We start from the raw sequence: 27,624 nt of genomic DNA on the forward strand, positions 1-27,624 counted from the left end.
TTCCTAGTTAAGATCTCCAGCATCTCCTGCCTTTCTATGTGGATTAACAAATGGCAATATCATGTCGACTACACACATCCTGTCTCCACTGTGTACAAACAACTCATGCCATGTATAAAGAACCCAGTTCAAGATTGTCGGGGCTTTCATCTTAGCTATCTTTTCTCTAATACTGAATCATATTACAAATTTAAAATTAAGCATCATAGTTTATAATTTTAAATACTTTCATTAGAGTAAAACAATATCTTCATGTCTTTTGAAATTAAATTTCCCCAAAATATGAAAACATCAGCCTAGAAAATATAATCATTAAATTAAAAATTTTTAGTTCAGTTTCAAAAAAAGAAATCTTCATCATCTCGTTCCTTCTAAATCTCCTTACCCTCTCCAATCCATCCTCTGTCCAACTGCCAAAGTGACACTTTTAACATAAAAACCTTATCATGCCATCTGTTCCCATGCTCACCCTCCTCCAATGGCCCCCTTCCTAACCACCTTAGTTTGCCTTGACATTTCAAGGATTTAAATAATAGTACTCACTTGAGAGGAGCCAGAGACAGACAGAACTCAAAAGGTCAGCTTGATTAATGAAAATACAGTCAAAACCAGGCTTAGTTTAGGGAAACAATAGCTTCCTAATCTTACACCCCAGAAGTAGTTTGCCTAACAGCTGGACACCCACAGACAGGTCTCTCCATATAAGGACAGACTTCTTTTACAAGTGTCCAAGAATACATCAGAAAGGCTGCTCTATACCGGATAGAAGAGAAATGGAGCCGAACTCCCTGCTCACGGACAGGAGTGAGTGAAAAGGCAGAAAAGCTGGGAGAGTAATGCTAACAGAGGACCCCTTGCAGGGAAACATGGAGCCAGCAGAAATGAGACTGATCATCCCAACCTCGAGAGTAGACACATGAGCAAAGCCCTTTACGTTGTCACCAATTAACTCTCCAGCACCTCCCCTGCCAGCCCTGTTGACTGCCTCCCCTCTCTGACTTCCATAGCCTGAAGCCATTAGAAGCTGCAGGACTTGCAGTGTCCTGAACACACCAGCTCTTCTCTTGTTTCTATGCCCACATATGTGCTCTGCCCTCAGCTGGGAACGCTCCCCGCTAGCTTTCTGCCCCGTAAAATTCTCTTTGTTACTCATCTTTCAAGTCCCCTCCGTCTCACTCTGGCAGGGTCCTTCTCTGGTGCCCCCAAGGTATATGGCACATTCAGCTGCCCAGTTATCTTTCCCTTGCAAGGTCGGAAGCTTTTTGAGAAGAGAGACCTACACTTTGATCTTGGAATTCCCAGGACCTAGAACAGTGCTTGGCACACAGAATAACCTCTAATAAATATGCGATAGTTGAATGAATGTGTCCTGGACCTCCATTATTTTGCCACTTCAGCACTCCATTCTCCCTTCTTATAGAAACAACGGCTTGATTTTCCCTGGAGAGCTAACACCCTCCTCCTCTGCCCCATACAGGGGCCAACAAGACGCAACTTGAACCTTGAGCAGAGGGTCACAAAACTCAAGAAGGGCAGTATTTATTAATTTTGATAAGGGTGCCTCAGTGTACCTAGCTGATAATGAATGATGAATGTTTATTGAAATAAAGAAGAGAGAGAAAGGGAGGGAAGGAGGGAGGGAGGGAGGGAGAGAGGGAAGAAGCAGCTTAGGATAGCACTCTGGTCAGAACCCCAGGGGATCTGGAGGAAGAATCAGCCTGGCCGAGCTGCAGACTGGGAGCTGTAAACCCTGGGGTGTGGATGCCTCATACCTTCCCGACTAAACAGCTCTGTATTTAAACGGCTGCTTTCTCGCCCGGACTATTTTGGTACATCTATTATTGGCTCCCATTTAGTGTCTGTTTATTTAAATCTGCTTTCAACTGGAACATAATTCTCTTGATTACCGGTTGATGCTGCGACACAGTAGGAATACAGATAATTGTCACTGTGCACATCCCGCTGGAAATATAAAATTATTATCTTTAGAGAGGCTGAGTAGGGCGTTTAAGCACGGATGTTATGCAGCGCGGGCACGTGGGATTTGTAGCGCGCTAATTTGTTGGCTGCTTTGCCTTTCTCCGCGGGCTGTCATAGGAGCCTCCCGCAGGAGCTCAGGCAGACACCCAGCTCTCCAGCATCCTGCCGTTACTCAGCTGCGAAGAGAATGCAGTCGCCACTCTCTCAGACGCTTGAGGATTCCTTCATGGTCATCACAGACCAAGGGGCTGGAGGCCAGTCACCGTCTCAGGCTCCACTGCCTTTTGGGGGCTGCCTGAACCAGGGGACTGAATCTGAGTCCCACTGCCCCAGTAGAGAGCAGCTTGAAGGCGTGGGATTAGAGCGGGGACTGGCTGGGGCGGAGGGACGTGCACTCTCCCCCCTCCACTCCTCACTGGCCTCCCCTTCCCCTCACCCACCCCAGGCCTCACCCCTTCCCCTCACCTGCTCCCATCACCCCCCCACCTCTCACCCGCCGCGCGCACCTACCTCCGGGCCCTCAGCTCCCCACCCCAAGCGAGCTGCCTCTTCATCTACCAGAAGCGTCACTAATTGCTTTTTAGGGTCCCTTTTCTGCTCTCTGTTCAAAATTCACGGGGCGTTCCCCAGCCCCTTTATGCTACTTTTCTGAACCTTTTCAGCCTCTTTTACAAACTTAGCACTTTCTGTGCCTCTTTTAGTCTTTGCGAGAAGAAAGAGACTTGAGAGGGTTTTTTTTTTTGGCAGTAAAGCTCCTTCTCCTGGACCCCCTCCCCCCTCCCTCCCCCCAAGTCTCACCACCACCCCCTCCAAAAGCACACGCATTGACCCTCCTCCCGCTGAATGGGGCTTTGTGCAGGGAATTTCCGGAACATAGCCCAGTGCCCAGGCCTCTGTGTGAGGAGAGGAGGGGCCCAGCCAGGCAAGGAGACCCTTAAGCCCGCCCCATTACCACGGTCACTGTTTGCCCTGGATTCTCTAAAAGGCCTATTGTTGCCGGTTGCCAGGTATTCCATAGCAACACTTAAGCCAAGCTGCCTACCCTATTTAGGCCCAAAACTTTTCAATGGCCTCCAAAACCCGTGCTTGTCAGCGCTGCAGAGGCTCCTCAAACAGCCTCAGAGGGGAGGGAGCCCAGCCGTCTCTGCTTTTCAAATATCCGTGTTTGAGGCTGCTTGAGGGCTCCTTGTCATTTCCCTAGGATCAGCAGGCCAAACAATCGCAATTAAAATTTCTCTCTCCCCGACCCTGGCATCTCCCCCTCTCTCCGCCCCCCGGCCCGCTTGCAGACCTCTCTCTAACTTAATATTCAGCTGGGACTGGGTTTCATCATTTTCTGCAAAGGCCTCCCGACTTTCCTTCTCAACCATTTCAAAGGAAATTGCCTTATTATTTTAGGAGGGTTTGGGTGCACTTGCATGCACGATTTATGTTAGTCCCCGCCTCTGGTGGAAAGGAAAATAATAGAATCAGAGTCTGTTCTAGAAGGAATCCTAATCATGGTCCCCAGATGAGGGTCTGGAGGCCCAGATCCGGGAATGGACTTGCTCATGTCACAGAGTTATTTAAGAACAGATGGGGCTCCAGAGCTCAAGGCCCCTGGCCCACAGTCCTGTGCTTTTCCTCACTATGCAGCTCCAAAGTAACACGAGAAGCAGACTGGCAGAGTGAGAGAAACACAGTGTGTGCACCTCAAAAACTGAAAATGGAAGGAGGGCAGCTTCTGCTTTCAGAGGAATGCGGCACCCCAGCCCTAAGTTTCTTCCCACTCCCTCCTTTCTAGGTGAAACGTGAGTTTGCCCCAGCCCAGCCAGGAGCATCCTTGGAGGTGTCTAAGTTTTATTTGCTGCCTTACTTTCCTCCCTGTAGAGATTTGGGGCATCTCTCCCAGGTCCTAGGTTAGGTGAGGCTCAACTTAGCATTCTAGAACACACAGCCATTCAGTTGCTCCACCCCTACACCCCACACTCACCATTTGACAGAAATTGAACGACTTGCCCAAAGTCACAGAGCACTTAGAATAAGATCAAGCTCTTTCCCACGGCCTGTATGGCCCTGCATGATCTGGTCTGGCCCATCTCCTGTCCTCCCAACTCAGCTCATTCCAGCTACATCTTTCCATTCTCTGTACAGGGCAAACTCACCCCTGCCTCGGGACTTTCATCTTTGCTCTTCTCTCTGCCTGGAAACTCTGCCCCAGATCTTCATGGGGCTGGATCTCTCACCACTCAAGACTCAGCTCATATGTCGCTGTCTCAGGAAGACCATCTCTGTTCATATTCTACCCAGCTTAACTTTCTGTTGTTCTTTTAAAAATTCTTTATAGAGGGCTTCCCTGGTGGCGCAGTGGTTGAGAGTCCACTTGCCGATGCAGGGGACACGGGTTCGTTCCCCGGTCGGGGCAGATCCCATATGCCGTGGAGCGGCTGGGCCCGTGAGCCATGGCCGCTGAGCCTGCGCGTCCGGAGCCTGTGCTCTGCCAATTGGAGAGGCCGCAACAGTGAGAGGCCCGCGTACCGCAAAAAAAAAAAAAAAAAAAAAAAAAATTCTTTATAGCATGTATTATAATTTTTTATAATTATTATTTACCATAGACATCTATTACATTTATCATCATCATCATTATTTATAGATATTTGGATCTTGTTTATTATCTGCTCCTTTCCCAAACATAAACTCTATGAGAACTCTACACCTTGATAATCATTGTACCTCCAGAGTCAAGTGCCGTGTCTGGAACATAGAAGGTACTCAATGAATATGTGATGAATAAACAAATGAAGGCGTTTGCTCATTGGTGGTAGATATGAAAGTCAGAACTCAAGTCTTCTAACTCCTGATGCGATATCCTTTTCTTGAGGGCATTGTGGGATGAGAAAAGGAACAGCGTTCATGTGTTTTTAAGTACTTCCTTATAACCCAGTGTTTCCCAACCCTTAAAAAAGTATTATTATTGCCCCACTAAGGGAGCCTTTTAAGATTGTTTTTGCCTCATTGGCCCCAATGAAATTATCAAAGATATGCTATATATCTATTTATGTACTGTGGCCCTTTGAAGGGCTGCAAATCGTCGTAATGTCTAAGATTTCCCCATCCTAAGGAAATTTTCCCCCAATTTTTGCCTCTTTAAGAGTGATGTCGCCTCCCTTGAGAATGCACGTTATAACTGACACAGTCACTCAGAGTAAAAGCTTACAGATTCCTGATGGCGCTGTAAAACCAGGGAATTAATTCTGCCCCAGAAGAAAATGGAGGAGGATTGTCTCAGAGCTTAGGTGTAGAAGAATTCTAACCATTGAGAGTGACAAGAATGGGCAGAAAGGATGGTGGATGTGTTAACTTTGGGCTTCAAGCCCAGCCCTCATATTACATACTTCACAAAGGTTTTTTAAAAAGATCTTTAGAAAAACCCTTTCAGCTTCGGTAAATGTGGTGTTAAACCACTGATCGTTAACCCCTTGCCTCTTCTTATTCAGCTCTTAATCAGATTATACAAAAGCTTTCAGATGTTCTTGGTTACCAATGCCAGTGTGTGAGGATAAAGTAGAGTTTCTAAAATGCTGGCTCAGAAGTCAAAAATGTTGATATTTACTGCTAGACATAGGTCCACAAAATAAATTCTTCATTTAAAAAAAGATCAGCACTGCCTCCTGAAAGCACCTATAGATTAAGGGCCAACACATCTGTCTGCATTATGTTCATTTATGCATTCACTCATTCAACAAGTGTTCACTGAGTCCCTCCTACGTGCCAAGCACTGTGCTAGGGGCTACAAAGATATATTATTTTCATAGCATTTATACATCAGTACCAGGTACTAGAGAATGAAGTGTACTCTTTGTAGGTTGCGTGATTAAAGGCATAATCGTTATTTGACCTCTCTGATATACATTATCTATGTGTAGAGTTCTTGATGATGCTACATGAATTCCGTTGTCTCCTTCGTAGAAAAGTTAGTAGCCTATCCCCCAGTATAGTGGACATCTGCTTTGTTGCCTGCCCAGCATCCTTCCTTTCCTTCTTGTAGTTATAGAAACCCCCTCTTCTTAGGGGAACTAGCTCCCTATTCCATGTGGTCCTGCAATTATTGCAATTCAGAGTATCCTACTTTTCACCTAGATGGAGGACAGATAACCTAGGCACAGACAAACGCTGGCCAATTCATTGCACCAGAGAAGAAGCACATGGCCCCAAAGTAACAGAGAAGAGCCTTCTTCTGGGTGCTTCTACATTTTAAAGATCAAGTGACACCTCTGGAACCCATGCCTCCACTTCTACTCAAGGGGCCTGAGGGAAGGAAGAATTAATTTTAGAAGTTGAACTTCCCTAGGGATCTTGAAGACTGCTATTACTCTCTGCTACCACATTGAAAAAGAATGGAACCAGAGGGCAAGTCAACCTGAATTCTGAAAGGAAGGTCAAGGGCCACATTCCTGAATATCATGTCTGGATTTAGATCTGAGAGCCGAGTCAGGAGGTTAGAGCTGATTAGGGAAGGCCTGGAGAGCTAATATATCAGGAACTGATAAATAGGTCCTGCATGATTGAATCATATGCCATTTAGTGTTTTTGTTCCTTTTATAGGTCAGCAACAAGGCAAACCTACTGATTGGCAGGCTTACAGGGTCTGAGGCAGGGAAGACTGTTAGAGTGTTTTAATTCCTCCTTTTAGAAATTTCTTGATCCATTGACTTCTGAGAAACACTTATTGTCCAGGTATTTCCTATCTCTTTCTGCCATTCATGTGCCCCAGATTTTTGCATTCAGCCCTTCTATTTCCTCATTCTACCACTTTTTTCTCATCTGCCCCTGTGGTAGGCTGAAAAATCTCCCCCTCAAAGATGTTCACATCCTAATCCCTGGAACCCTGTGAATATGTTTCCTTCTGTGACAAAAGAGATTTTTCAGATATGCTTAAATTAATATCTTGAGATGAGAGATTTATTGGGTTATCTAGATCAGAAGGGGGGTCAGAATCAGAGAAGATGATATGACAAGAGAAGCAGAAGTTAGGTGATGCGCTTTGAAGATGAAATAAGAGGCCGTGGGACTTCCCTGGTGGCGCAGTGGTTAAGAATCTGCCTGCCAATGCAGGGAACACCGGTTCGATCCCTGGTCCAGGAAGATCCCACATGTTGCGGAGCAGCTAAGCCCGTGTGCCACCACTACTGAGCCTGTGCTCTAGAGCCCACGAGTCACATATACCGAGCCCACGTGCTGCAACTACTGAAGCCCGTGCACCTAGAGCCCATGCTCCACAACAAGAGCAACAAGAGAAGCACCTCAATGAGAAGCCCGCGCACCACAACGAAGAGTAACCCCAGCTCGCCGCAACTAGAGAAAGCCCGCACGCAGCAACAAAGACCCAACGCAGACAAAATAAATAAATAAATAAATCTTTAAAAAAAAAAAAAAGAGGCCATGAGCCAAGGAATGAAGGCAAATTCTAGAAGCTGGAAAGGGTAAGGAAACAAAATCTCTCCCTAAAGCCTCCAGAAAGAATGCAGCTCTGCTGACACCTTGATTTTAGCCTTGAAAGACTCATATCAGGCTTCTGAAAGATAATAAATTTGTGTTAAGCCCCTAAGTTTGTAGTAGGTTATTACAGTATCAGCTGGAAGTTAGTATAACCCCTATTTTCCCCTAATCCATTAACCTTCCATTCTGACCTCTGTCCTGAGCTCCAGCAGTCATTTGTAACTGATGACTTGGATATCTCCACCTTGGTGCTTTCCAGGTTCTTTAAATTCAACACATGACTGTCATTCCCCTCTCTTGCTCCTCTGCCTGTGTACACTCTCATGTTAACAGCCTCACCACCTACCTGGAAATGGCTCATTTAAGAAACTTAAGTAGATTGTCCTCACAGCCTCCTAATAGCCTCCCTGCCTCCAGTCTCTCCCAACAAGTCTAGTCAACAATCCCAACAACGTTATCTCTGATACCTGAGCATATCAGTCTCTTACTTGAAAACGTAAATTAGCTATATCACCTAGGACCAACACATATACAGAATAAAGTTCAAACCCATAACACATTCAAATACCCTTGGCATTTCACTCTACCGTTTTTGGTCTCATGCCTTATCACTCCTTCCCATCATATGCACACACGCATGCACACATACACACATACTATTATCAGAGTGGACGTCACACAATTGCCCCACTCAAAGTATTCTATCTCTTTGTAAATGCTTTCTGTACCTTGCATGCCCTTTACCCTCACTCTTCTTTACCAGCGAACCTCTTCTAATCTTTCACTGTCAATGTCAGTGTGAAGACTTCCCAAGCCCCTCTACGTTTCCAGTTGTAACGATCCACTCTGTGATTCCACACCATTTAGTTTACGCTGTTATGATATTTATCACATCATATCATGGTCCTTCATTTGCATGCCTGTGTTTTCCCCACAGGGACTGTGTCTCATTTCATCTCTTTATTCTTAACACCTGAAACCCAATTTGAAGCATTATCTGTGAGAGGCCTTAGGAGCAAAGTAGACCAGCAATGTGCTTGTGCCTTATCTTGGAAGGCATGAGCAGGTGTATTTAGGAATAACAGGGTAAAACAAAGGAACTCAACTCCTCTGCATAACAATAAGGTTTTCTGACTCCATGACAAGACGTTCCTAGCAAGTTGTAAGACCACTGGGTAAACATTTTATTCCTCCTTAGGGGCTTGGGGTTTGCTGGCACTGAGAAGCAGTGTTTGTCCTTCAGAGATATGTTTATGTGCTTAATGAAATAGGTTAATGTTTGCATGCAAAATATTAAAGAGAATAAATAGGTATGACTGTAATTTTCACTGATGGGAATATCTCAAAGGAGACTATACCTGGAAGGTTTCTGCAATTCTCTATAAACTCGGAGCCCCAAACCTACCTTAGTCCAGTGTCTTTGGTGGAATCCCAGTTGTGAGAGGTCATCAATATACATTCTGAAAAGCCCCCATCGCCCTCATAGCTCATCTAGTATGAGACTGAGACAGTTTGATACCAAATTAGAGAAAAGGACTGCAGAAGGTGGGGCTATCAGGGAATAGAATTCCTCCTGGACAGCAGAGAGGAGAAGTTCACCTTAGGGAGGTTAGAAAAAATAGCTTCTTTGGGAGAGAATAAAAACCGAGACTAGGATAGCCAAATTCAAACCTTGGAATGTGTCCCCTTATTAAAAGGATCTAACACCATGCCTAGCGCAGAGCAAATGTCAAATAGCTCTTGAATTTAAAAAGTGAAGGATTTAGTGTTTTATATGCTTTCTCTTGGATTCGGGAGAAGTCACAGTTATCATACAGCTTTTAGAGTTTTTCCCTTCCAACATTATAATTTTTCCTAATTACTCTTTAACTCTTCGTTAAGGGAAGCCATAATCACTCCTGCAGCTCTGTGTGGAGTGGTGCTGGGAGGTTAAAGGGGAAGGACAGTTAGAGAAGAGAGTGGTCTGCCCTCACCCATTTCTCTGGTGTTCTGCAGAAAATCGAGCTGTGACACAGGGTAGAAGTGGGGGTGATAGAAAAATACAGGACACTGAGCAGCAGATTCCAAAGCTCAGTTGCAGAGAAACCTCTGAGGAAAACTCCCACTTTTCCAACTATATATTCAAGGAAGAAAGCCCTAGAAAGGTGGGCTGGGGAAGTGGGAGATGAAATACAATAGGGTATGAAAGTTGGCTGGTACTGCCTTACAAGAGCCAATTGCTAAATTTTCCTGAATTTGGTGAGTCAGTTTTTAAATATAACCACTATTAAAAGTTAAATTAACTTACACCAAAATTATATCAAAATAAGTTATATCCAAAATTCATTACTTCCTATTTTACTACATATTATTATCTATGCTATTGAGGTTATTTTCATCTATTGTATCTGTAGCTCTATGATGGAAATATTACATAATGCTGTGTTACTATTCAACTTTTCCCAACTCTGTGTTCAGTGATGTCATGTTGATTGCTTGAAATCAGCTGCAACAAGAGGATTTCCAGATAATGGAAAATACTACAAATCAGGCTGTTGTTTCCCCCCTGCTAAAGAACCAATTGTTAAATATTTTCCAGAACATCCTTAGTGAATCCTGACTCCAGGACTATAGAAAATTTTACTGGACTACTTACAATGCATGAGACAAAAGGGACTCATATTTGTTAAGACCATAGTATGTGAAGGCACTAGGACATACTTTAGATAAACTATGGCATTTAATAATCATCATAATAACCTGATAATATTATCTCCATTTTTATAAACAAAGAAATTGAGACTCAAAAAAGTATTTTTTAAAATGTTTCCAAAGTCATTCAGCCATATATTGCTTTTAGTTGCAAGGAGAGACACAAAGAAATTATATTTGGTCCTTGATCTGTAGGGATTTAGACTGTAAGTGAGGAGTCAAGCATAGGAATAGAAAAGGTTTAGTATAAATTTACTTTTAACCTAAATTGAACTTCAAGACATGAAAATTATAATGCCTCAGGTGAAAAAAAAAAGCGCTGATTGGATTAGTGGCAGATTAGACATTGAAGGTTACTGAATGTGAAGACATAACAATAGAAGCGACTAAAATGAAATGAGAGGGAAAAAAAGACTAGAAAAATAAATAGAACATCAATAGGTTGTGAGAAAAGACATGTGGCCATATACACACATAAATGGAGTCCCAAAATTTCAGGGGTTGGGTGAGGAGAGTATCTAGAAAAAATATTTAAAGAAATAATGGCCAATATTTTTCCAAATTTAAAGAAAGCTATAAACTCAAAGTTCCAAGACTCTCAACAAGTCCTAAGTAAAGAAATATGAAAAAAATGATACCAAGGCACATCATTATCAAATTGTTTAAAACCAGTTATGGGAAGAAAATCTTAAAATCAAACAGAGGGGGAAAAGGCACATTACATACAGAGAAACAAACATAAGGATTACATCAGAAAACTCATCAGAAAAGAATATAAATGAGAAGATAATGGACTAACATCCTTATAGTACTAAAAGGGAAAAAAAAAGAAAAAAGAAAAAACCCTGCTAACCCAGAATTCTGAACTTGGTGGAAATCTCTTTCAAAAACAAATTTATCAATAGATCATGACCAAGTGGAATTTATCCCAGAAATGCAAAGTTAGTTTAATATTTTAAAATCCATCAATGTAATTCACCATATTAATAGACTAATACAGAAAAAACTTATGATAATGTCAATAGATAACAAAAGAAAGTGTTTTGCAAAATTTAACATTCATTCCTGATTTAAAAAAGAAAAACCCTTGGAAAATTAGGACTAGAAGGAAGTTCCTAAACTTGGTAAATGGCATCTATGAAACACAGCTGATGTCATACTTAATGGGGAAAAACTAGATGCTTTTCTGCTAAGATCAGAAAAAAAGGGCATTCTATTCAACACTGTACTGGAGGTTCTAGCAAGTGCAATAAGGCAAGAAAAAAAAAAGCATCTAAATTGGAAAGGATAATGTGAGTCTGCATTTGTAGATGACATAATTGTCAATGTGGAAAATCAGACAGTATCTACAACAAAGCTACAATAAACTAGAACTAATAGGTTGTAGAATATAAAATCAAAATACAAAAGTCAATTGTATTTTGATATATTAACAATGAACAAATAGAAATTGAAATTTTACAAAACCAGTGCTCTTTATGATCACATCAAAAATTATATCAATAAAATAAAAATAGACTGAAAAACAACTGAGCAGAGCCTCAGGGACCTGTGAAACAATAACAAAAGATCCAATATTCATATCAGAAAGAGAGGAGAAAAAGAGGGGTTTTAAAGGGGATTTGAAGAAATAATCTCTGAAAATGTCCCAAATTTAGCAAAGGACACAAATCTATGGATCTAAGAAGCTGAGTGAAACCCAAAGAGAACAATCCCAAAGAAATCCATACCAAGACACAATATAACCTTTTGAAAACTAAACACAAATATAAAATCTTGAACATACACAGTACCTATAGGGAAATACCAATTTGACTGATGATGGACTTATCATCTGTAACAGTGGAGGTCAGAAGGAAGGAGCACAACATTTTTGAAGTGCTGAAAGGAAAAACGATCAACCATGACTCTGAATTCTAGGATAGCTAAAATAATCTTGACAAAGAAGAATAAAGTGGGAAGAACCACTCTACCCAATATTAAGTTTTACTATATACATATAATAGTAATCAAGGTAGTGCAGTACTGATGGAGAGATCAATACATAGAGTAATGGAACAGAAGAAAGAACCTCAAAATAGTCCCACATAAACATGCCCAACTAATTTTTGACAAAGGTGTAAAAACAACACAATGGAGGAAAGACTGCCTTTTCAACAAACAGTGCTAGAGCAACTGGACATCAATAGTCGTAAAAATGAACCTTAACCTAAACCTCACACTGTATATAAAAATTAACTCAAAATAGATCATAAATGTAAGCATAAAATGTAAAACTATGAAACTTTTAGAAATAAAAATAAGAGAAAACCTTTGCAACTTAGGACTAGGCAAAGAATTCTTAGACTTGACACCAAAAGTGTGATCCATAGAAGGAAAAGTTAATAAATCAAACGGCAACAAAATTAGAAACTTGGAAATTTCTACTCTATGAAAGTCCATGTGAAAAGGATCAAAAGACAAGCTGCAGCCTGGGAGAAAATATTTGCAAACTATATACCCAACAAAAGACAGCAATGTATAATATGTAAGAAACTTTCCAAATTTACCAGTGATCAAGCAATCATTAGCCATCAGAAAAATACACATTAAAACCATAAGGAGATATCACTACAGGCCTACAAGAATGACTGAAATTTAAAATTGTTACAACAAAAAATGATGGTAGGGATGTGAAGACACTAGATAACTCATACATTGCTAGTGGGAATATAAGATGGTAAAACCCCTGAGGAAAAGAACTGACCAATAAACAAAAGAGAAAATACCATTTCGGAATGGGTAAGATTTGCAAAACTGGAGATCAAGGAGCACCACTTCTGTGAAACAGGCTCAGGTAATCTCAGGTGACAGGAGATTGCAAATGAAGAGATGAAAACTCAGCAATCAGTGTCAGCAGCCACAGAGCCAGCCCTCAGAGGACAAAATGACTATTTCATTGGCCCTGCCATCATCCAGTACCCTGTATTTTAGTTAAAGAAGCCTAATTTCTGTCAAATAAGATTTCCTACAATTCTCCAACCATAGACAGGTCCAGATGAGGCATTCAGACTATCTCAGTGATTTTAACTCTTAGGCAGAGTGAAGTTGGAGTTGAACTTGACTTATTGCAGCATTAAAACTCGGGAGGGTCTTGATTCCTGGCTTTCAGGAGACCTCTGCCTTGTGCTCTTCACCAAGCCTATGTCTTTAGCGACTCTAGTTCTAAAAGCCTTCCCACATCTTTCCAACACACTTCCGGTTTCTTCAAGTTACCAGAGTTCGTTTGTGTTGCGTGCCATCTAAGAACAAAATAACAGACTCTAGATTACTCTTCGGTAATGCTTTGAAAACTTTCTGGCGACTCAAAAGCCACGTGACTTACAGTCTCCTTATATGGTCCTACTCACAACTCCTCTGTATTCAAGGCTCGCTCCCCTTCTGCCTACTTCTACTCCACTTCTCTCAGGACAGGACTTCCCTCTGTCTCTTAGTTTCTGCTTCCTAGTGGCTTCTGTTTACTGCTTTCCCTTGGCTGGTGCCACTTCATTGTCCATATTTCTTTTCGGGTGTCTCCAATCTAACCTCCTCAGGAGTTAAGAGTTCTCTGGGTGCTGGGGTCACCATAAGGTATAGAGCTCCCTTGCTGGTTAGAAATCTTAAGCCATGCTACTTCTTAGACTGCCTACAGATAGCTTCCCTTGGGGGCAGCACTGATCCCTGATCTAAATAGCTGTGGTCAAATTTACGTGGCTAGAAAGCATCAAGATCTCTGTGTAAAGTGACTTCCCTCAGAGAGGGCTGTTGGTACAGCAGCATCCCTGAACACTGCACACGGACCAGCCCTTGTCTGAGTGAGAAAGAAGTGAGGGTGAGATGGAGAAGGGCTGGAGATGGAAGCTAAAAGGCCAAGTTCACAAATGAGGGATCCCCAGGGGTATCGGCAGAGGGAGCCAGGCAAATGTTTTCAAGGCTGATTAGAGAGCACCCTGGAGAACACGTTGATAGATAGTTTGTCTTGCCTTTCAGCTGCTCATGCTGAAAGAGGTCTAGAGAAGCCAGCCACGTGGTAACTTGGAATAACCCCAGACTGATGGAGGCTGTGCAGGTCACGAAGTGTGCAGACAAGGAGGAACTAATGAGGGACTTGTTAGAGACCCTGAGACCTTGCAGAGCCTATGATGAGCCGACGGCCCTCCCCCTCCCCAGGAGTTGAACATTCAGGACTTTGTGGCAAGAGCTTTCGTCCTCCTATGTGGCCAATTTCCAACCAAGAGAGTAGCTCTGCCTTTAAGGTTGACTCAGAATCGATGGTCAAACCTGGGTGATGTTCAGTTAGGAAAAAACCCAGAGAAATTGCTGTGGCCTCAGAGAGCACATGATCCCATCAAACCAAAATACAATGCTATTTTAAAATTTGGCATTAATTAGAACTTTGCTCTTTAGAAAATGCTTTTAAATACCTAACTATAGGTCATCATTGAGGGCTTACTATGGCCAGATACTGAGCTAAGCATAATATATATATATATATATATATATATATATATATATAATATAACATATATATATATATATAGCCTGAAAAATAAAACCAGCACAATGTTTAGTGGGTTAAAACAACAGCTATTTATTTAGCTAATGATTATATGGTCAGCAATCTGGGCGGGGCTCAGCTGAGCAGTTCTTCTAGTCCTGGCAGACTCATTCATGCATGTGCAGTCAGGTGCTCAGTCAGCTAGGAAGTAGCTGACTCCCTGCATCACTGGGTCTCTTATCCTCCAGAAGCTTTGCCTGGTTTACTTATCCTCCAGAAGCCTTGGGTCTCTTACCCTCTAGAAGCCTTCCTGGTTTACTTCTGATGCACCACTGGGTCTCTTACCTCCAGAAGCCTTGCGGGGTTTACTTCGGATGGCAAAAGGACAGAGTTCCAGAGGCACACAGGGCAGAAACACACAAAGCCTTTTAAGATCTAGAGTTGGAATTGGCGAGGCATTTTTGCCATATTCTATTAGCCAAAAAAGTCACAAGACCAGTCCAGATTCAAACCGGGGAAATAAAATCCATCTTTTGATGGGAAGATGGCAAAGTCATGTGGTAAAGGGGCTTGGACACAGGGAGGGGAACAATGGTGGCCCCTTTACCGAGAATCCACCTCAAGAGGTACAGAAAGCCACTGTTGCTGCCCAGGAGGGATCTCCAGTAGATTCTGCTCAGCCCCTCTACCCGCCACAAATTTCAGAACAAAATCGGTGCATCTCTTCAAAATGCCATCCATGTCTGTGGTCCTGTCTGTCTGCTGAGGGCCTCAAATCATGATCCCTGAATCTTCCACCTCTCATCCTTACATAGTTATTTCCAACTAGCTTTCATTTCCGCATCCTGAAAAGAAAGCTCTCCACTGCTTTCAGAAATATTATCTTTTCCGGCATTAGCAAGTATTTGGCTAATAGGTGTGTGTTTCATTAAGGACCAAATGAGGCTTGTGAGTTAGGTGTAGCAGTTGATAATGGCTGCTCATACTGTGATTTTCTGAACCATCCATTCTGTTGGTTCTTGACTTCTCCCCTCTTTGATTTTCTAATTCACAGGATTATGTGAGAGTAAAATGAGACCACATATATGAAAATGCATTGTAAAAATGTACCTGCAATGGCTCTTTTGACATATGCAGCAAGACAGCTATTGTCCACCGATTCTTGTCTTTCACAATAGTAGAACCACTGATTTTTTTCAGCCAAGTGTATGGTTATCAAAAAAAATTTCCCAGATCCCTTTGCAGATAGACGTGGCCATGTGACTAAACTCTGTACATCAGCAGGTCGAATGTGACTTCTGGGTGCACCCTCTTCTTCACCTTGGTTGGAATGTGGATGTGGCCATGCACCGTCTTGGGCCAGATGAATCAGGACAACACCTTAAGAGAAGTGACTCTTCAGTACGATCCCCGAACTTATCATACTTTGACAGTTATGTGAGAGAATTCATTTTCTAAGCTTATTTTAGCCACTATTATTTTGGGTCTCTGTTCTATATCCTAACATCTTATATCTTAATTAGTGCAACACGTATGTGCCAAGAAGGTGTCATGGCTACTGTGATTTTCAGTCCCTAACTCTTAAGATGCTGGACCACTGCTTAGCTCAGTTGGCCAAAGCACAGTGCTCAGATCAGGAGTACCACCCCTGCCTGGGCTAGATAATTCCACACTGTTTCCAACCACCTCTAGCAAACTCCCCTGTGCTGCAAATGAGAACATGGATAGATCTGGATGAATAAATCCCAACTATAGTAGGCGAGAAGACTTCAATGAGTGTGTCACCTATGAACAGTGGCACTGCATGAAAGACACAACTGAGAAATGGTACATGACCCTAACAGCCTGGTGTGGGTTGGTTAGGTTATTTTGGAGGTCAGTTTGGCAGTATATATTAAAGTTAAAAATGCTAATGCCCTATAACACAGCAATTTTACTTTTCAATATCTATCCTAGAGACAAACTCATCAATGTATGACAAGGTTATGTGCTAAGGGGAGTATTTGCATGGATACTCGGGCAACATTGACAAACAACATCTGTCTTTAGGATGTAGATGCATACTTTGAAACTTTATGCAGCTATTTTGTTTTAGTGAGACGATTCATTTACACCGACCTATAATATATATATAATTAGCACATCAAACAAGGGATCTTACGGATGTTATCAATTAGGACTATGATGAAGTAACAATTTAAATTAAAGGCATGAGTCAATTTTACATGGATATGGCAAATGTAATGAAGTCATAATTGAATGAGTTATGTTTGAAAAAAACTGACCTTCAGCATTATACAACAGGCTCTATTATTCTGTACCAAACTCAGTGTCTAAAGAATCGTTTTTACATCTGTCTTCTCCATACTCTGTGAACTCCCCAAAGGCATGGACGATCCCACTCTCCTTTGGATGGCTCGCTCTCCTGTGCATAGAAGATTTTTAATGAGATATTGCCTGTGTACTGAGTGACAGTTGTTCTGACACTGCAAATTGTAAGATGGCTTTCCTCAGTGACAGCCCTAGAAAGGTTATGGTGGAGTTGACCTGCTTGCTCTAGATCCGTGGTTCTTGACCTTGACACCTGGGGAGCTTCATAAACTCTTGATGTCCAGGATACACCCCAGACAAATTAACTCAGAATGTCTGGAAGTGGGACCCAGGCCTTGATATTTTTCTAGTTCCCAAGGTACTTTCAACACGCAGCCAAAGCTGAAAAACACGGAGCCTGGCGATAAAACTGTCACCAGCTAGCTAAGTAACTGAAGGTCAGTCAATCTCAAAGAAGGTGACACAGCATCAGTAGACTCTTAGACTGTTAAGGACTTTGTTCTAGAATGTTCTTTCTGCCAGAATGCTTCGCCCCTTTGATATATGCTTGACTGACTCTCTCATCTCCTAAAGATCACGGCCAAATTCCACTTCCTTGCCAAGGCCTACCCCGACCACCATGTTTCATAAGCAGTCTACCTCCAATGCCCACCCCGTGATACTCCTGTTCACCCTTTTTCTGTCCTAATTTTTCCTTTTCCATAGTATTCATTGTCTTCTACACATACAATTTACTTATTAATTATCTTTATTGTTGATGATTGTCTCACCCCTTTAGAATGTAAGCTTCTTGGGTATAGGGATCTTTGTCTTCTTTCTTCCCTAAATAACTCAAGAGCCTGGAAGAGTGCCAAGTACATGGTGGTCACTCAGTAAATATCTGCTACATGAATAAAAATTAGAGCCAGAAAAAGCCTACTGGCTTGTTTGCTAAACCCAACCTTCTCATTGAACTCATGAGAAAATTACAGCCCAGAGAGGAGAAGAAAATGTATCCAGGGTCACAGTGCAAGGCAGTGGCTCAACGCACGACCAACCTTATACACTTTCACTCCCACACACAGGTTTACCGTTTCGACATGTGCAAACACTTCGAAACAGCACACCCGGAAGAGGAGCCTTTGTTTCCACCTAGAGTTTTCAAAAATCCACTTTTTGCTTTCGGAGGGCATTATCAGCATTAGACTTTGATGAATCTGACTCAAGATTTGGGAACACTGCTGTCTGCTGTCCATGTAATCACTCAGAACCTAGAGATCAGTTTTTACCAGGCTTTTTTTTTTTTTTTTTTGGAGCAATTTTTGGTTTTTTGTTTTCCTTAATCTGGGCTGAAGAAAAAAAAAAAAGCCCTGAGATCTGCGCTTTGGATTTTGTAAATGAGCCCGCTGCTCATCGCACTTTTCAGTAAGATAAGGCCCAAATGGCATTTGCAGAAATGCTTCACTATCTCTCAAGCAATCCAGCTCCTACGCGGGCCCCTTGGTAACAGCTTGGCAAATCCGCAAAAGGAATGCGACTATATAGTTTGTGTGTGGACCGCGGAGTTATTATGGCTTCCAAATTGCCTAGCAGGTCATTAATCATAGGCCAAGATAGGCCATCGCAGCCACAAGCGCGGTGAAAGCACCCAGCATAATGCCAGCGAAATCACGTTTAACATGCAGCTCTTGCCGGCATAGATATGGAAGGGGGAAAGGGAAGGAAAAAAATCATTCCCCTTTTAGGAAAGAAAACTTCTACTTATCTTTGATTTGCATTCAGTCCTCTCTCAATAGTCCTTAAGCCTGTTATTTAATTCATTTTGGTGCCAGGGTTCATCACAAAGCAAAAACCCTAAGCAAGACCTATGCAGTCTGTGACCTCCAAACCCCCTGTCTTTTCTTGTCAGTTCTATGTCATTTGTGCAGTTGAACTCCACCAATTTGAAATGCTGACCTCTTCCACAGACAACCTTATTCTCCTCCAGTGAAAGAAAGGCCCGGAGCCGACAAACCACTCAAGCGGGAGATGGCAAGAAAAAAGTGGTTGACTCGTAAATCAATTTCCACAGCCCACCCAAAACCCACACACACACTGAATTTGTATAAATTAAAAAAATTTTTTTTGCTGAATGGATTTATAAAGAAGAGGGCTCCAAGAACAAAATGAAAAATTATGAATTAGGGATGGAAAGAATGGAAGCCGAAACCCTGCCCCAATGGGCCCGAGCGAAGCAGAGGACTTCTCCACTTCTTTCACACCTGGACTGTTTGAAAAGTTGAAAATAAAATGCGGGAATATATTTCCATGTCACTGACAAAGGCAGCAAAAGAGAAGGGGATTGTTGAGACTTCCAGATAAACAGGTCTTAAGTTACGTATATATATACATATGTTTATGGCCCATCTGCCTTGTGCTATCTGTGTGGACGTACACTGCTGGGCCCAGGTCCTGCCTGCCCCAAATATAGAACTAGGAAATCCCCTGTGACCTGTGGCTTTACGTAGCGAGTATTTTTTCATGCCATTTCTATCATTCTTAGAGTTTAGATCTTTTTCCATCAAAACCAGTCACCAGCATTACAATGTTATTTAATTAAAATCTGCATTTACTGAGCACCTACTATGTGTCTGCACTAAGCATTGAGTATATAAAGCACAGTCTCTTTCCCAAGTACCTAACAGTCTAGTGTGAAAACAAAATATAAAAGCCCCTTTTTATAGAAAAAAAAAAATATATATATATACACATACATACGAGAATAGAAATATGAGTTTCTCCTTTACATGAATCAGTTTTCCTTAAATTTTCCCTCCACATGCTTATTTTCCTGCTAGGATTTTTTTAAGCTGAGAAATAAAAGTCCCAAGTCAGTTTGCATTTTGCTATAGGCTATTCTTTCTGTTCCCTAGACCTTCTGACACCTAAAGAGAAAAAATGAGTAGTTCTCTTTTTGTGTTCTGAAAATTGAGGGTTTCTCCCTATTATGAAGCACACGCTAATAATCCCTTTTATTTCAGTTACTTTTAAGACTCATGAAACATTGTTAGACAATTAATGAGAATTCACAAATTGTTATAGTTGAGTGAGATGAGACATCATGGAGTTTCCTGGCTCCTTTTCTTAAAAGCTATTGTTCTCAGAGTTGCAAAGTGCTCAGTGAAACTCCTAGTGGTCAATGTAAAAATTGTCAACATTTCTCTTCTTGATACAGCAGAGTCTAATTTAAAAAAAGAAAAAAAAGTGATTCTGGCAATTTTTCTGGATTTTAAATGCAATAACAATCCTTTTATTTTTCTCATTTCTCCACTCTTAGAAAAAAGGAAGGACTGTAACCAAATAAGTTAGGGGAAATTGTGATAAGGGCAACTAAATAACAACAGAATATGTAAAAGTTCCAGAGAAAAAGTGATTACTCTGTGTAAGGTTAGGTCAAGGAAGCCTTCCTGGGGGAAGTGATGTTTGAGCTGGAACTTAAAGGGCAAATGAATACACCAGACCAACAAAAGAGGATGTGTGCAAAGGTGGTGAGAAGGAAAAGCAGGGCGTTTGCAGGACTACAAGCTGTTTGGTATTGCTAGGATATAAAGGTCAACAGGGATGACGGAGATTTGGGTGGGGCTGCAGCAGAAGTTAGGTCGTCAGCCATTCATTAGAATAGAAGTTCCATGAGAGTATCCACCATGTTTGCTTTATTCAGCATTGTGTGGACACTGCCTAGCTTGATACTGGCACGTAGTTGGAAGCTCCATGAATATTTGTAGAGTCAGTAAATTAGCTACTTTCATGAGCAGTGGTGAAACCATAGAAACGTTTTAAACGAGAGATATATATGATCACGTGTCGGAAAGATCACTTTTGTGTCTACATATCGTTTCTAAAGGAATCAGTGGCCACAATGTGGAGGATGGGTTGGAGTGACAAGAGCAAGGAGATTCTTTAAGAGTCAGAGGTCCAGGGAGAAATGGTAAGGTCCTGATCACAGGCAGAAACAATGGGGCTGAGAAAGCAGGAGCTGAATCTAAGAGATAAATAGAGGGTATATTAAAAGTCTGGAAACAGAGCAAAAATGTATTTAATCAATACATTTGTTACGTTTTCAAATAACATGCTTCGTATGTTTCCTTCAACCTCCAGATACCTTTACAGGCAAAATATCTCTAGATTTAAAGCCTCATGGGTGTAATCATTAATCTGGGGGGAAAGTCCAATAAAAAATTGGAATATTTTCCCTGTTTTTATAGATTTTCAGACATTATAATATAGAATCTTTTGGATTTAGGGTTGCTCAGCAGGTGCCAGTCGGAGAGGATGAGAGAGAGGATTAGAAATGATTCTTGAGTTTCTGGTTGAAGATATTGAGTGAGTGGCAATATCAGAAACCAAGATTTAGAAAGCAAACTGGCATGTTCTTTCAACCAACATATTCAGAACCTACTAAACGCCTAATGAGGGGTGGATTGAGACCCTTAGAAGTGATAGGAATGGGAAAAAATAGGAAAGACTGAGAATATAGTTCAAACATCAATGCCAGTGCTACGGGCTTAAATGCAGATTGTAGTAACGAAAGGAACTAGTTAGAAAAGATTCTCCCAGTCTTTTTTTTTTTAATTTATTTTCGGCTGCTTTGGGTCTTTGTTGCTGCGCAAGGGCTCTTCTCTTGTTGCGGCGAGCGGGGGCTACTCTTTGTTGCGGTGCAGTGGCTTCTCTTGTTGCAGAGCATGGGCTCTAGGCGTGGGGGCTTCAGTTGTTGTGGCTCACAGGCTTAGTTGCTCTGTGGCATGTGGAATCTTCCCAGACCAGAGCTTGAACCCGTGTCCCCTGCATTGGCAGGCGGATTCTTAACCACTGCGCCACCAGGGAAGTCCAGATTCTCACAGTCTTGATGGTTTGAAATCCTTGCAATCTGACTGAGAACATAGTTTCAAAAGGATATACCTGGCATTCTCTCCATGCATTCTAATCTTGGATGTACCCCTTACTAGCTGTGTGATGTTGGGCGAGTCATTTGATAACTCCAGGATGCCATTTCGTCATCTGTAGCTCAAGAGATTGAGGAGACCTCTTAAGTACTTCCACCTTTAAACACGCAATGGCTCCATAAGTAAAACTGATGACGCTGTGTTGAGAAGTCTGACCTATTTTCCAACTTCAAAGTACAAACAAATAAAGAAGACTGAAAGGATTTGGAGCGGATGCCAGCTTGTTGGTTGGGTTCACGAACTGGTGCAAAGCAACTCCTGGGGTAAAATCTACCGTAAAGGGACCTTGAATCTCCTTGAGACCCAGTATCCATCCTCATCTTCTACTTTATTAACAGAGTCCCACTTGTGTTTGAAGCAGCAATATCCCTGGCTTTAAAAGCCTATTCCTGGCTTCTTTGGCCCCTTCCATTAGCCATTGGATATAGTTCTGACCTAAGAGGTATAATTGGGACTTACTGAGGGGACTTACAGGAAAGCATTTTAGAGGAGAGCAGCTTTAGCCAGCACAACCCTTCTGCTCTTTATTTTTCCCCTTCTTGCCTAGAAAGCAGATATGATCTGGAGCCATAACAATCATCCTGGGACCACAAGACACGAAGCCAACGCTAAGTGAGGATGGAAAGCTAGTCGGCACCTGTGGCCTGAGAGCATTGTGGGCCATCATACTAACCTCGATTACTATATCCAGCTTCTTCCTCGGGAGGGAGGAAGGAAGATCCCTCACATTTCGTTTTACCATCACAGATTGGATTTCCTGCACACACCATCAAACCTATTTCTGGTAAAAGTGATGACTGACCTCTCTCACAGAGTGATGCTTAAGCCCATTTCCCTGCAACATGTGCTGGGGAGAAACAGAGACAATAAATGAGTGCCCCCCAGAAAAAAAAAAAAAAAGACAAAACTAATTGAATGTCCTCTAGGACAGAGACCATGTTTTCTTCATCTTTATAGCCCCACTGCTCAGTGTAGACATGGCATACTTCAGGGTCACAATTTCTATGACTTAAATTAATGATGAAAAGAGGAAACCATCTTTTCCCACCAAGGAGTTATTTTACCTCTATGATAGCAAACATTCACACTTGATGATTTGCCATTAAGTCCATTGGACTGACTCTCCTCCCTCCCCAGGTCACATAAAACCAGTCTATGGGGACATCACATAGAACACATAAGAAGCTACTGATTATTTCACCAGTGTGGCTGACATGTCCGTGAGGAAAAACTAATAGCCAGGCTCCTGGAGTAAACTAAATGCCCTTCTAATACCATCCGTACCCAGCAATGATGACACTTGCCCTAAAAGGTGTGACGGTACAGCAGAGCTTAGGAGAGGAGTACCTGGGAGACCCAGGGGCGCCCTGGGGTGATCGTGCAGGAGGACAGAAGATGAAGGAGGCTCTTCTCCTTCTCCTCTTCCACACTCCTCACCTGGAGGGGCCTCAACTGAACTTCAGATCTGAACTACAATTCTATTTACAAGATATTAACCCCCTACCTAGGAAAGAGTTTTCATAGTGGAACCAGCAGTTACCAGGAGCAAAATAATCAGATGAGAGATGTCTTGCCACAGTACAATTTAAAGAATTGTGGCTATCACCACGTGAATCCATCTCCAGCCGTAACTCAAAGGCAAGTTTCTCAAGTTGCCCTAAGTTGTCACCACCGTCAACACCCTAGAGCAAGGATATGAAATCTATGATCTGAAAGCCAAAGCCTGTTTCTGTATTAAAAAAAAAATGATTGGAACACAACCATACTTTTAAATTTACATATTGTTCCTGGTGCTCTTGTACTAAAATAGCAGAAAAGATTTACTTGCTACCCTTTATGGAAATAGTTGACCGACCCCTGCTCTAAAAGCTGCTTGTCTTTTTGCTGTTGTTGTTTGTTATTTGTTTTGGTTTTGTTTGCGGCTGCCCAGCATCTGAGCACTTTTCCATTGGAGGTTCTTAAGCATTTTGGTAGAAAGCAGAGTCTGTCTCCTACTATAAAAGTGGGCAAGGTCAGACACCACCTTCCTGGCCTCCCTTGCATCTATAATATGTCTCAAGTAATCAGAAGCTCCCTCCCCAGATGTAGACTTGATAGCTAGTGTCATAAAGAAGCAAGGACAGCAGAGAATCCATCTTTGTCACAATGGCAGCTGGGGGGCTACGGCTACAGCCAGCCAGTTTCTAGGCAGCAGTGGCCCCATCAGTCCCAGCAGGACATCCAGTGTCGAGTCCCGGAGATGGTGTCAGTATAGACAGTGGTGTCCAGAGGCTGGAGGCAGAGTGGCGGCAGCCTCATCCCGCGATTGTGGGAAATGGTTTTATCCATGATTTTGGCTTCTGCTCAGCCTCACCTTTTCTAGCCCACTTTCTGACCCTCGAATTAGCCTTTTCAGTAATTCCAGGAATGACTCAAAGCCTCCTGATAAATTTCTTTTCAGTTTCAATCAGCCAGAGTTTATTTCCGTTGCTTGCAACTGTGAGCTCTGATGGATAAAAACATCTACTCTTTTTAATGTTCGTAGAGCAACTAGCAGATTACAAATCGGCATCGCATAACCTGTTTTGTTCTTGTGACAACCCCGTGAAGTGTGGTTTTATGCCCACCTAACAGATAAAGAAGCTGAGGCTAAGTGAGGTTAAGCGATCTCTCTGAGTCAACACTGGAATCCCTTTCTACTGTGCCAAACAGGCAGAACTCCTTTTAGATAACATCAGGTACATGCTCATGGGTTTCACTTATCAATTAAACAAATCCCTTCTCTTCGTCAAAGCCCACAGAGGGCTGAAAGCTCTGTTTCTGCTTACCAGCATCTTGTAATTTTTCACCTCCTTTATTCTAAGTCCAGGTGGCTTTATTTTTTCATTTGAAAATGTCATCACCACGTCATTAGCAATGCACTGTTACCTGACAGTAGGAAGAAGCGTCCCCAGGCCATATGGCCGAGTTTAATCTACATGGTCACGGTGTAATCCCGTTGAAATGGCTTCCCTTTGCAATCAAAACCGAATTTCACACTTTACCAAGATGGGGACAGCTCTCTTCTTCCCCAGAGTAATATAGATCTCCCCAGGCAGCCAAGGCCAATGGAAATGGCTTTCTTCTCTAGGCCAGCAGCAGGTGGGGGGCAGGGCTGGGAGGTCAGCATGGATAGGCAGAGAATGGAAGGGAGTCAGAGTCTAGAGTAATCCTCTGTATTCCCCATGCACGGATTACCACTGGGGACATTCGACCCCCGGCACCTGGGAAAAGTAAATTTGGAATAGAAGTCACCTTTATCCAACTGGCGGTTTTATCATTGTTGTTGCTTCTAAAGTTAGTTATCTGACATATCTCCAGAAGGGCTACAATTAAAACCGCTGTCCAGAGCATGTAGTTAATCAGGATCTCCAGGAACACGTATTTCAAGCAGACATTCTCCTGCGTTCATTATAAAGCCGTTGTCTCAGTCCAGTGTATGAGAATCACTGATGTAAAAGTATTTGAACGTCACTGGGATGGGGAACAAGCAGCACGAGAGAATGCGACATCACTTACAATTGGTAAAGTTGTTTGTTTGTTTAAAATACAATAATATCTAGTGGGTACTCATCACTGCTGGTGAAACTGTAACTGATTCCACCTGTCTGAAAGCAATTGTAGGCGATATGAATCCAAAAGCCTTCAGAAAGCACGTTTCCTTTAACAAAACATTTCTCCTTCAGATGTGTCTTGGGGACATAATCTTGTGTAATTGTTTGGCCATCAGGTTTTTCATTTCAGAATTTATTCACAAATAGCAAAAAAATAAAATGAAGAGAAAGAAACCTCTCTGTGTAAAACTACAGATTGTTTAAGATGCTATTCTATCAACATTTAAAATTATGTTGTAGAAGACTATTTGAGGATTCAGAAATGTGTAACTACCAGATTTTGGAGTGTCTTTCTTACCTCATAAACTGTAAGGGCTGGAATTGTGTTGGTCTTTTCCAGTACTGTATCCTGAGGGCCTAGAATAGGGCCTGGGAAAATATTTGCTGAATTAATGACTGAACTGATTAATGTTCATATTTTTAAAAAATATGTTCATAGTTTAAAAAGTGAATTGTAGGATGCCACTTTGTCAAAAAATATATAGATAATTAGACTGAGTGGTTTCCTTTGGTCGGTAGAGTTATAGGCGATGGCTATTCTCTTCTCTTCACTTATAACAAGATACTTATTATATCACAGATATATTTCCATGCTATTAAACCTAAATCTACATCACCATTTAAAATTCTGTACCATATAGCTTTCTATGAGCCTGCCAATATATATTTGAATAAATACTTCCACACTGAAGTTTCAGGTTGTGTTATGTTCTTCAACACTATAAAAAATACTACTACTACAACAGACACTCTTTGCTGTGTGTCTTTTGAGCACGTTTGATGATTTTCCTTAGAAAAAGTACCTAGAATTAGAATTAGCATGTCTGTTTTCATCTGTAGAGGCTCTCTAGCAACGAATTAGCTGTTCTCTGAAATATATACCCTCTTCAGATGCCACAGAATAAATCCCCTTCATTTGTGTGTCCCAGAGAAGCAGGGTAATATTCTTGAGAATGGGGAGATGGGGGGAGATGGGTGTAGGCCTCTTCTTGGTTGGTCCAACAGGAAAAGACTGGGGAAGGAGACTGCCTGGTACAGGTGTGGTTTCTCTCCCAAGTTTAGCTTCCGTGCCCTTGGGAAATGGAGATATTATGAACTATCTGAATGCTGTTGCTGGACTGGTCCAGTCTGGCCCCCTCCTAGGACTGTGGTGTTTGTTCATTCTGTCTTTTCATGGGAAAGATCCCATCGTTAGTTTATACAAACCACCTTTGGCTACATTGCTGTGGTTATACAAACTGTACAGTTTTCCCTTCAGCAGTCTTACGTTAGATGCTTGGGGAATGGCGTGTTCATACAGCTGGTCTGCATTTCAAACATGACTGCATTCTAAACATCTTTAACCAATGGAATATTTTCATAAAATACCTCAGAAGTAGACCTTGTGTTTACACTCCTCCATTATTCATGGCCAGCAGTCTGTGAGGTAATGATTGTATATCAAGGACAGAATCTGTCTTCGGGAAGATGAAGAAGGTTACTCAGAGAAGGAGGAAAACAGGAAAATGTGGGAGACACAAAGAAGGCCATGAAGCTCATCCCTACTCCCTGGAAACCAAACCATTCACACCAGGAATCAGTGGAAAAACAATCACTGGGAAGCTGACCACCTGTTGCAGAATTGGGAAACATTCCCTGGATTATAAACTTTTCTTGCTTGCTTTCTTTTTTTTTTTTTTTTTTAATTGGTATCTTGGAACTTGGAAGAGCTGACTGCTGGGTGGCAACAGCAAGCCTGGAGGTTTGGGAGTTGATGCACATCTAAATAATCTAAATAATAGTGACAGATGCAATGGAAGTGGTGGCCATTCCTTGAATTTCTATGAATGGTTTTCTGAAGATTTTCCTTCTAAGACCTGGGAAGAGGCCAGAGCTCAGAAGTACTTCAGAATGCTGAGAGAACAAGGCTTCTGGAGGGGAGCCCAGTGGCCAGTTCTAGCCTCTAGCGCTCACTTTCTTCCAGCAAAGCCATCACTCCTTGGAGCTTCATTTTTGTCTTCGATGAACTGGGCTGAGATTTCCTCCCTGCCTCACC

Source organism: Phocoena sinus, chromosome 10 (genome assembly GCF_008692025.1).
Source record: "Phocoena sinus isolate mPhoSin1 chromosome 10, mPhoSin1.pri, whole genome shotgun sequence".
Lineage (NCBI taxonomy): Eukaryota > Metazoa > Chordata > Mammalia > Artiodactyla > Phocoenidae > Phocoena > Phocoena sinus.